The sequence below is a fragment of the Salvia miltiorrhiza genome, chromosome 1 (assembly GCF_028751815.1).
Source record: "Salvia miltiorrhiza cultivar Shanhuang (shh) chromosome 1, IMPLAD_Smil_shh, whole genome shotgun sequence".
In the NCBI taxonomy this organism is placed as follows: Eukaryota; Viridiplantae; Streptophyta; class Magnoliopsida; order Lamiales; family Lamiaceae; genus Salvia; species Salvia miltiorrhiza.
In genome coordinates, this window is record NC_080387.1 from 21718674 (window position 1) to 21730615 (window position 11942).

Here is an 11942-nt window from a genome sequence, read left to right on the forward strand (position 1 = left end):
ATTTAGTTAAATATATACATATTTTCCATGCATTCACAAACTGATTCATAGATCTAGAGTGATAGATTTAATAAGAAATTGAAGCAATCGAACGATCAGGGGGAAATACGAATTACCTTGTTGGAAAGACATGATTCTTTCCTAGGGCACATCTTCAATATAAATCAATTGGTTTGATACTCAAGACTAGGGCATACCTCCAATCTAATCAATTGATTAGAGAGAGCACATCTCCAAAATCGCTCAATTGGTTAGAGACTCGTGCTGATAACGTGTTGAAAGTAGAGAGAAAAGTAGAAGATATGAGAATAGCGTAGAAAGCGTAGAGAGAATAAATCTGTAGGAGCGTATTATTATGAGGACTAAATGCCTCTATTTATAGGAGATACAAAGCTAGAGTTAGGGTTTAGGGCTGAGTCATTTAATAGGGAAATATATATTTTATATATATTTACAACAAGAAATAAGAACCTTAAAAATTAGCCAATTTTTATGAAAAATGACAAATCTGCCCCTACTAGAGAATTGAAGATCTACAACAAAAAACAAAAACTGAATTTACAAGCAGAAAATTAGTTGAAGTCACTCGCGGCAGATTATGCGTGAGTTGGGGTTGAAATTCGAAGGTCCAGAAGATGCATCTGAGTTTACCACAGCGTCCGATCGACGACATCTCAGACTCCTGAAAAATGATGCGAATTTGAGTCTTAATTTTTCGCTGTAAATTTGTTGCGCCAATTGCCGTCTAGAATTAAATTTGTTTGTTATCTTGCGCCAATTAAATCTAGAATTAGAACGGTGCTGCATAAAACCGAGAAAGTGTGTTTGTTTCTGTAAATTATGGTGTGTGTATGTGTATATATTTATGCGTGTGATCAACATAGACCTACATAGGCATAGAGCTCAATTTCTTTTGAGCGCACCGCTTCGTTGCTATAAAATCAGACGTGTGTGTTAACCTAGTGGTAAGAGATTAATGCCTAACATCTGAGATATTGGGTTCCAGTCTTTTGTCATAGGATCTTTAAAATTTCTTTATTACTTATGTAATTTATCAATATATATATAGGGGCGCACTCCAGTGAGATCCCCTATTTTTCGTGTAATATAAGGACAATAAATAAAACATATAATACTAATGAACAAGATGTATTAACTGATGAAAAATAAAATTTAAAAAATTGGTAATAAATAAGACATATATACTGATGAACAAGACATTGTATATTGATGAACAATGCAGTATATACTGATGAATAACAAAATTTAAAATATTTTGCTCCCTCCAGGATTCGAACCCTGCGAAAAAAAATCTCTCACAATATTAGTCATAGGATTAATAAAATAAACGCACCAGATCGTGCCCTAGATCTCACTAAAATTAAGGGGTCTCATTGGAGCGGCCCCCTATATATATATATATATATCAAACGCGAGGAAAGAGATAGTATAGAAAATTTTAGATGAGAACTGTAATTTTGAGGAGTTTTTTAATTGAGGCTGAAATTGAAATTAAGGTGAGAGAAATGATGATCGATTTTATAGTTTTTGAGAATTAAGGTGTCACAGCCCGACCTAAGCTAACAACAGTTAAGCCGGGGAAAATGTGACTGGGGAAATGGAAAAAGAAAATGGAAAATAAAAGAGGTTTCAATAAAAATAATCATCTTGCTTAAACAATAATTTACCTAAATATTTGGTAATCATAAACAATCTTTTCTAAAACTCAAAGCAGACAACTCACAATACATAACGACAAGTTGTCAAATTTTCAAGTGACATAATTTTCGAAGCTATTGGTTTAAAATCTGTACAACACATCAATAAAGTAAAATACACTAAGTGTTGCAGCGGAAATACTTAAGTGGATTACATGTATGAAGACATGGAATCCTGAGCCTAATTTAATACTTATACTTCAAAAGTTTTGCTCTGCTCGCCTCCATCTGCATCACAGCTTAACCTGCACATTTAGAAACATATGCAGGGCGGAGTACTAAAAAGGTACTCAATGGTCACATGCCGAAATAACTTTAAAGTTTGCTCTTAGAGCTATATATTGAACTTGCCATCTCAAGCATCACACAGGAGTTTTATTTAAAAATAACCTGTGCACGCCAAAACTGTAAAACTTCTATATATATATATCATCATAACATCATATACGTCTGCAGACAATTAACATGTATGTACCATAACTACGCATCATGTAACCTTGTGTTGAGAAGTAGGCCTCCTTCTCAAACACAGTGATCGGCCCGAAGGCTCCCGATCACAGTGACCGGCCAACCCGCTCGATGACTCACGGTCACAACTATGTGCACAAACCCTTACTGACATCTCGCTTCAGCATAGGGCCGATATCGTCTATCTCTCGTAGATGGTAACATACAAGCTCTTAAAATAATTTGGCAAGTCAATAACTTTAATATAACTTCATTCATATAATAACATAATTAAATAGTGCGCACTTCAAATTTTGAGTTTAGAAAGCCCACCTGATACGCTTAACGGTGTAGGAACTCTTGCTCACTTATCTATCATTGCTACTGTCACCTTCATAATAGCAAGATTCTAAAATAAGATTGGATAACTAGATAAGAAGAATTAGCTATAAATAACATCCCAATAAACTTTTAATCTTTTGCAAAGCTAAGGTTGAATCAACTAAACTAACCAATATACTAACTCTTATGAACTTTAAGAAAGTATAAACTAGTATTCCTATCTTATAGGAATTCCTCTACTAGAGAAAGTTTAGAAGTAAACAAATCCATTCCATAGAGATCAGTTTACAACTAACCATACATGTAAAACACAAAATCCCAAAGTAATTAATCATATAAACATAATTATGTCCATCAACTATCATATTAACAAGCTTAGTAATCAATAATTCTCAATAGGTAATTAGAACAATAAAACCTTAATTCAAGTTTAGTAGTGTAGGATCTCAATTAACTACCAATCACAAGTTTAATCAAGACACATACACATTTGAATCCTAACTTTGGAAAATCATATAAAATCAATCGCTTCAAGGAAAAATACGAGTTTTACCTTTTTAGAAAGCTATTGATGTCTATATTTCTCAGAAATTTACAAAAACACAAAATCTCAAGTGGATAAGAAGTTATATGACCAAAGACAGAATCTGCACTGAACTCTGCTGCTCCGTGCAGTACATTTCAGAAAATAGTTTGACATGTCTATTGGTCTCGGATTTAGCTGAAATTTTGCAGAGATCTAATACTCATAATGAAGTAATTACTGTAAAAATTTCAAATCATTTCGAACACAGGAACACTCCCGAAAATACCTTACAAGGTACTGTCCTGTACAGCAAAACCAACAGCAATACCTTCTTCATCTCAACTCAACATATAACTCATATTTTTATCAAATAAAAGCTATAGTAACTCAAATACATCATCTTACTACACATTAGCATGCTTTAGCTTAAACGTAATTCATGTTCAACACATCAACATATAGTAGCATGCTTGATATCCTCCAACTATTGTCATATAATCTCATTTTACAATTCAAGGAGTACAATTACACAAGCATCAAACATGTAGCTAGCTTATTCCAAGAACTCCCAAATCCACTTAAACTAAACTATTAGGGAATCATGTTTTCTTGTGAATAAATACCCAAATAAAATCCCAATCAATTCTTCACATACATATAGACATGTATACATAGTCAATTGATACAAATATAAAGAAGATGAAATTCTGGGGTTCTTGAGGGAGGGTCAAAAATCGAAGCTTTGGGCTGAAGCTATGATTCCTGCCATCATTTTACTTAATTTAAAGTAATTACTAACTTAGAAACATATAACATTTTGTTTAATATCTCACTTTAGGAATCTTAGAGAGAAGTCACCTATGCCTCGATTATTATGGCATGAACTCAGAAATCACAAGCAACATCAAACACTTTCTACAATAACAAGTAGAATACTTAACTTTTCGACGACGAGGGACGCTACCCTGTTCAGTCGAGCCAAGACGACGATGATGACAGCAGCGCTTCCTGCCTCGGAGGGGATCGTGTAGCAGCAGTAGCGGCGTCGTGAATGGAGCGGCGCCGCTGAATCGCCGGTCTTCCACAGACGGCGGAGGTGGCAGCCGAACCATGACGGCGGGAGTAGAAAAGAATTAGAGCTCGTTTCCCTTTCTCTCATTCTCGAGCATGGATTCAAGGCAGAGATGGGCGAAGCTCAGCCGTTCGTTGGCCTTCCAGTCGCGACAGTAGTAATTTCCTTCTTCTAATAATTAGGGCTCCACATCGAAAAAGAAGGGGGAACGGCGAGGACTTCCGGTGCGAGAACTTCGACCACGTTGAAGAGGAGGCTGCTGTATTGCCGAATTTCGGGCTCGGGTGACGGCGATTTCGGATTTTGAAATTAGGGCTTCTCATTTGGGTTCTTCGCTAAATTGAGAGAAGATGAGAGTAGTGCGAGGGGCACCAGGGAAGAACAGACGAGACGCCGGACTTGGACCCGACGGCAGCCGACGACGGTCGGAGCAGAGGCGGCGGCTGAATCTTCTTGAAGGTTGAAAGTAAACTCAAACTGAGGTTCCATAAAGAGAGAGGGGAGAAGGTCGACTGTTTTGGGGAGAAGAAAAGGAAATGAATCTCCTCAAACTAATATATACACTTTACAATAAATAAATGCTTATCTCAAACATTAAAAATTTAAATCCAATTATAGAAATGAGCAATATAATTCAAACCTCATTTCCCTTACTGATCGGCCCATTTGAGGTTTGTAGAAGAAATAAATAATAAGAGGAAAACTTGGCTTTTCCTATAAGCCTTATTTTGTGGCCCTCAAAATTAGATCAAATAAAAATAAGAATAAATTAGAAAAGCAATTCTCTACACTAATATGACTCACGAAACTTGTGCTCCAAGCTCAAGTAGTATTTGATAGCTATCTAAATTAATAAATTATTATACACCCAATGAAATATAATACAATTCTATATACATATACTAAATTTCCTCAAACTATCACTATTAAAAAAAAAAAAAGCTCATAGATAAATAATTAAATAACATCCGTCACTTCAATTAGCCGAGCAATAAGTCGACTAATAATATTTCGTATTTATCACCAATCTCATCTCTGAAAAATAATAAAATAATCCCTTTAACTAGGAATTATAAACTCGCTTCCAAGAATGAAAATAATAAAGAAAGCAAGAATACTTAATTATTCAAATTATGCAATCATTGAATTAAAAGCTCAAGGTATTATAATAATATCTCATCTCATCTCAGTGATTCTACTTCTCTTTCTTCTTTTAGATAATAGAAAATAATATATATACTGTAGTGAAAATGCTGGGTGTTACATCCTCTCCCCCTTAAAGAAATTTCGTCCTCGAAATTTGAAGTGTATGTCGCTCTTCAGGTTCCTTGAGCAGTTGTTGAATTTGTCGGATAAGCGTAATCATTTCTTCAAGCGCATCAGGTCCTGTTACTTTTCTTTCACTTACCTCATGTCAATAGAGTGGAGATCAATATTTCTTTTCACAATAAGCTCCATATGGTGTCATATCAATTATTGCCCGAAAGCTACAATTGTAGGCCAATTCAATTACTAGCAAAAGGTTTTCCCAATTCATCCTTCAATCTAGTGCATAATGCGGCTTCTGAGTACGCGTGATGCACCTTGAGATAGTCGTCTCCTGCCTTGTTTGCGGGGAATTCGCTCCTTCTGAAAAATCATTTTTGGAAAGAGAGAATTTCTTACGATCGCCAGTGTCCCTACTGCTAAGGTCGCCACTTCTTCGCTCTAGTACAATAGTCTATGTCACATCTTCTAAGGTTTAAAGATTTCTCTCAAATTGCTCATCTGTTGTTGGATGAAAGGCTATTTTAAAATATGGCCGAATTCTCAAAGTTGAAAGACCATATAAAATTGGTCCTGTGTATCAAAGATGGACTTGGTTGTGCATTGTTGCAAAGTGAAAGAGTTATTGTTATTGGGTCATGAGAACATAGACCACAAGAACTGAATTGCTCAACATAACTTGGAACTAGCAACAATGGTATTCTGAAACGAGATGTGGAATTGATACACCTCATAAAAGTTTAAAATACTTATTCGAGCAAAAGATTTAAGTGTGAGACAAGGAATATAGCTCGAATTAGTAAGGGACTATGATTGTAGAATAAATTATCACCCACGCAAAGCCAATATAGTAGTGGATGCCTTGAGTAGAAAAACTCAAGTTTACTAAGGATTTCTCCTTACCCATGAAGAAAAATTCTCATCAAGGATTTGAAAGTTGGATTTACAAATGGTTCTACCACAGCAAACAAGAGAAGCTGTAATTGCAATGTTAACAATGATTTTTGATTTGAGAAGAAGAATTGTTAAAGTACATGGGGAAAATAAAAAGGAGAAAAATTATGGGTAAGGATTTTGATAGAAGGGGTCAATACTTGCCAAAAAGCTAGGGGTACTGCTATCATGTTTGAGAAAAGTTGTGTACCCAATACTGAACAGTTGAGAAATAAAATCACGAGTAAAGCTCATGATACGCTATATACTGCCCACCACAGAAGCACTAAATTATATCAAGATTTCAAACAAAACTTTTGGTGGGAGGGATGAAATGGAAAAGAGATATCTTCATTAGTTGAAGGAATGTTTGGCTTGCAATAGCTGAAAGAATATTTGGTTTGCCAACAAGCAAAGGCACTACATCAAAACTCTATCAAAAGTTACAACTAATATATGTGTCAGCCTTATAAGGCATATATCCAGCTATATCACAAAACCCTTGATCACATTCAGCTACTGTCTTCTTCTATTGCTTTAAATTGTTAAATTACGTCTCCTTTTGCTGACGACGGCTTCTGGAAATATATTCTTGGTAAAAGCTTCTATGATCTGACCCCAAATAAGACTCTCTAATCGCTCGAGGGTATATATCTTCTGCTTCGTCTCCCACTAATAACCAGTCGATCCTTGTTGAAATAACATACAAGAAGGTGCTCTTGATCATTGCATCACAGGAAGCGAAACTCGCGAAACTCTACTATAAATAGGGGAATTTTGACGATGAAAAACTTTCTGCAATTCTTCTTTCCAGATGAGGGGGGAGGAGTAAATTCTCTAAATTGTTCATCTGGTGGATGGCAGGTTTCCACTTCTTCTTTTGAGACATCATGCCGAGTAAATACACAAAATCTCCAAAATTGAGTTTTCACCCCATCAATAAAGTCAAACTCCTACTTAACTAGAATCAAACTAAGTTATAAAACTCATACACCAAAATTCAAGTCATAAAACGCAAGTAAATCTCAATAATAACCTAGTAAATGACCACTTTGATCACTTCATATCATGAGAAAATTTGCCTCAATGAGTTCTCATACGAAAGATAGGAATATATGTTGCAAAAAGCTCTTAGTATTAATTGTGGTGCCGTAACTGTATAACATCACTACTAGTACTAGGTTACATCGCGACTGATATACGTCATTATTGTATCATCAAACTTTCTATATCTCCATCCACATATCAAAACACAAATATTAAAATATGAATAACACTTTTATCCATTCAAATCTCAAAAGTTCGTATAGGCAGAGGATACTCATAAATAACTCATGTTGTCCATGCTCATTTTAAAATATATAAGTTTCCATCATACTAATACTTGCAAAACTGCAACTCATATCTCAAACTTGTTTAAAAATGTAACATGCTACTTCAAAACTCTGAAAATCCGTACCTGGCTAAGTTGGATGAGATGGAGAGCAGAGCTTTTACTATATTACTCACACTAGTCCAAAGATTCAAATTTAGACTAGACTCAAAGGAATATTTAGGCTCAGAGCAAACAACCTCGCTCTGATACCACTCTGTCACAGCCCGACCTAAGCTAACAACAGTTAAGCCGGGGAAAATGTGACTGGGGAAATGGAAAAAGAAAATGGAAAATAAAAGAGGTTTCAATAAAAATAATCATCTTGCTTAAACAATAATTTACCTAAATATTTGGTAATCATAAACAATCTTTTCTAAAACTCAAAGCAGACAACTCACAATACATAACGACAAGTTGTCAAATTTTCAAGTGACATAATTTTCGAAGCTATTGGTTTAAAATCTGTACAACACATCAATAAAGTAAAATACACTAAGTGTTGCAGCGGAAATACTTAAGTGGATTACATGTATGAAGACATGGAATCCTGAGCCTAATTTAATACTTATACTTCAAAAGTTTTGCTCTGCTCGCCTCCATCTGCATCACAGCTTAACCTGCACATTTAGAAACATATGCAGGGCGGAGTACTAAAAAGGTACTCAATGGTCACATGCCGAAATAACTTTAAAGTTTGCTCTTAGAGCTATATATTGAACTTGCCATCTCAAGCATCACACAGGAGTTTTATTTAAAAATAACCTGTGCACGCCAAAACTGTAAAACTTCTATATATATATATCATCATAACATCATATACGTCTGCAGACAATTAACATGTATGTACCATAACTACGCATCATGTAACCTTGTGTTGAGAAGTAGGCCTCCTTCTCAAACACAGTGATCGGCCCGAAGGCTCCCGATCACAGTGACCGGCCAACCCGCTCGATGACTCACGGTCACAACTATGTGCACAAACCCTTACTGACATCTCGCTTCAGCATAGGGCCGATATCGTCTATCTCTCGTAGATGGTAACATACAAGCTCTTAAAATAATTTGGCAAGTCAATAACTTTAATATAACTTCATTCATATAACATAATTAAATAGTGCGCACTTCAAATTTTGAGTTTAGAAAGCCCACCTGATACGCTTAACGGTGTAGGAACTCTTGCTCACTTATCTATCATTGCTACTGTCACCTTCATAATAGCAAGATTCTAAAATAAGATTGGATAACTAGATAAGAAGAATTAGCTATAAATAACATCCCAATAAACTTTTAATCTTTTGCAAAGCTAAGGTTGAATCAACTAAACTAACCAATATACTAACTCTTATGAACTTTAAGAAAGTATAAACTAGTATTCCTATCTTATAGGAATTCCTCTACTAGAGAAAGTTTAGAAGTAAACAAATCCATTCCATAGAGATCAGTTTACAACTAACCATACATGTAAAACACAAAATCCCAAAGTAATTAATCATATAAACATAATTATGTCCATCAACTATCATATTAACAAGCTTAGTAATCAATAATTCTCAATAGGTAATTAGAACAATAAAACCTTAATTCAAGTTTAGTAGTGTAGGATCTCAATTAACTACCAATCACAAGTTTAATCAAGACACATACACATTTGAATCCTAACTTTGGAAAATCATATAAAATCAATCGCTTCAAGGAAAAATACGAGTTTTACCTTTTTAGAAAGCTATTGATGTCTATATTTCTCAGAAATTTACAAAAACACAAAATCTCAAGTGGATAAGAAGTTATATGACCAAAGACAGAATCTGCACTGAACTCTGCTGCTCCGTGCAGTACATTTCAGAAAATAGTTTGACATGTCTATTGGTCTCGGATTTAGCTGAAATTTTGCAGAGATCTAATACTCATAATGAAGTAATTACTGTAAAAATTTCAAATCATTTCGAACACAGGAACACTCCCGAAAATACCTTACAAGGTACTGTCCTGTACAGCAAAACCAACAGCAATACCTTCTTCATCTCAACTCAACATATAACTCATATTTTTATCAAATAAAAGCTATAGTAACTCAAATACATCATCTTACTACACATTAGCATGCTTTAGCTTAAACGTAATTCATGTTCAACACATCAACATATAGTAGCATGCTTGATATCCTCCAACTATTGTCATATAATCTCATTTTACAATTCAAGGAGTACAATTACACAAGCATCAAACATGTAGCTAGCTTATTCCAAGAACTCCCAAATCCACTTAAACTAAACTATTAGGGAATCATGTTTTCTTGTGAATAAATACCCAAATAAAATCCCAATCAATTCTTCACATACATATAGACATGTATACATAGTCAATTGATACAAATATAAAGAAGATGAAATTCTGGGGTTCTTGAGGGAGGGTCAAAAATCGAAGCTTTGGGCTGAAGCTATGATTCCTGCCATCATTTTACTTAATTTAAAGTAATTACTAACTTAGAAACATATAACATTTTGTTTAATATCTCACTTTAGGAATCTTAGAGAGAAGTCACCTATGCCTCGATTATTATGGCATGAACTCAGAAATCACAAGCAACATCAAACACTTTCTACAATAACAAGTAGAATACTTAACTTTTCGACGACGAGGGACGCTACCCTGTTCAGTCGAGCCAAGACGACGATGATGACAGCAGCGCTTCCTGCCTCGGAGGGGATCGTGTAGCAGCAGTAGCGGCGTCGTGAATGGAGCGGCGCCGCTGAATCGCCGGTCTTCCACAGACGGCGGAGGTGGCAGCCGAACCATGACGGCGGGAGTAGAAAAGAATTAGAGCTCGTTTCCCTTTCTCTCATTCTCGAGCATGGATTCAAGGCAGAGATGGGCGAAGCTCAGCCGTTCGTTGGCCTTCCAGTCGCGACAGTAGTAATTTCCTTCTTCTAATAATTAGGGCTCCACATCGAAAAAGAAGGGGGAACGGCGAGGACTTCCGGTGCGAGAACTTCGACCACGTTGAAGAGGAGGCTGCTGTATTGCCGAATTTCGGGCTCGGGTGACGGCGATTTCGGATTTTGAAATTAGGGCTTCTCATTTGGGTTCTTCGCTAAATTGAGAGAAGATGAGAGTAGTGCGAGGGGCACCAGGGAAGAACAGACGAGACGCCGGACTTGGACCCGACGGCAGCCGACGACGGTCGGAGCAGAGGCGGCGGCTGAATCTTCTTGAAGGTTGAAAGTAAACTCAAACTGAGGTTCCATAAAGAGAGAGGGGAGAAGGTCGACTGTTTTGGGGAGAAGAAAAGGAAATGAATCTCCTCAAACTAATATATACACTTTACAATAAATAAATGCTTATCTCAAACATTAAAAATTTAAATCCAATTATAGAAATGAGCAATATAATTCAAACCTCATTTCCCTTACTGATCGGCCCATTTGAGGTTTGTAGAAGAAATAAATAATAAGAGGAAAACTTGGCTTTTCCTATAAGCCTTATTTTGTGGCCCTCAAAATTAGATCAAATAAAAATAAGAATAAATTAGAAAAGCAATTCTCTACACTAATATGACTCACGAAACTTGTGCTCCAAGCTCAAGTAGTATTTGATAGCTATCTAAATTAATAAATTATTATACACCCAATGAAATATAATACAATTCTATATACATATACTAAATTTCCTCAAACTATCACTATTAAAAAAAAAAAAAGCTCATAGATAAATAATTAAATAACATCCGTCACTTCAATTAGCCGAGCAATAAGTCGACTAATAATATTTCGTATTTATCACCAATCTCATCTCTGAAAAATAATAAAATAATCCCTTTAACTAGGAATTATAAACTCGCTTCCAAGAATGAAAATAATAAAGAAAGCAAGAATACTTAATTATTCAAATTATGCAATCATTGAATTAAAAGCTCAAGGTATTATAATAATATCTCATCTCATCTCAGTGATTCTACTTCTCTTTCTTCTTTTAGATAATAGAAAATAATATATATACTGTAGTGAAAATGCTGGGTGTTACATAAGGTCAGAGAGATGATCAACAAAAATTGAGGGAATTTTTTAAAATTGTTATAAGGTGAGTTTGTGTTGTTAATATTCGTAAATTCACAATTAATTTGATGAATTCTCAACTGAACTACTAGTGTTGGTTGTGAGTTTTAAAGCTCGAATTCACAACTAGTTATCTTGGTTGTGAATTCGGGTTTTGAAACTAGAATTTAGAATTCGAATATAAATTGATTGTGAATGATCCAGTTTTAAG

At 35.3% G+C, this 11942-nt stretch overlaps 1 long non-coding RNA gene across 1 annotated transcript; it reads right to left on the bottom strand.

Moving 5' to 3' along the window:
* Window positions 1-1673: 1673 nt before the first annotated feature.
* LOC131006991 (uncharacterized) lies at window positions 1674-11687 on the bottom strand. The gene is made up of 3 exons (XR_009095849.1): window positions 8829-11687; window positions 2499-8296; window positions 1674-1963 (listed from the first exon to the last, which is right to left on the bottom strand). It is a non-coding gene; the product is annotated as an uncharacterized LOC131006991 (long non-coding RNA).
* Between the last annotated feature and the right edge of the window lie 255 nt (window positions 11688-11942).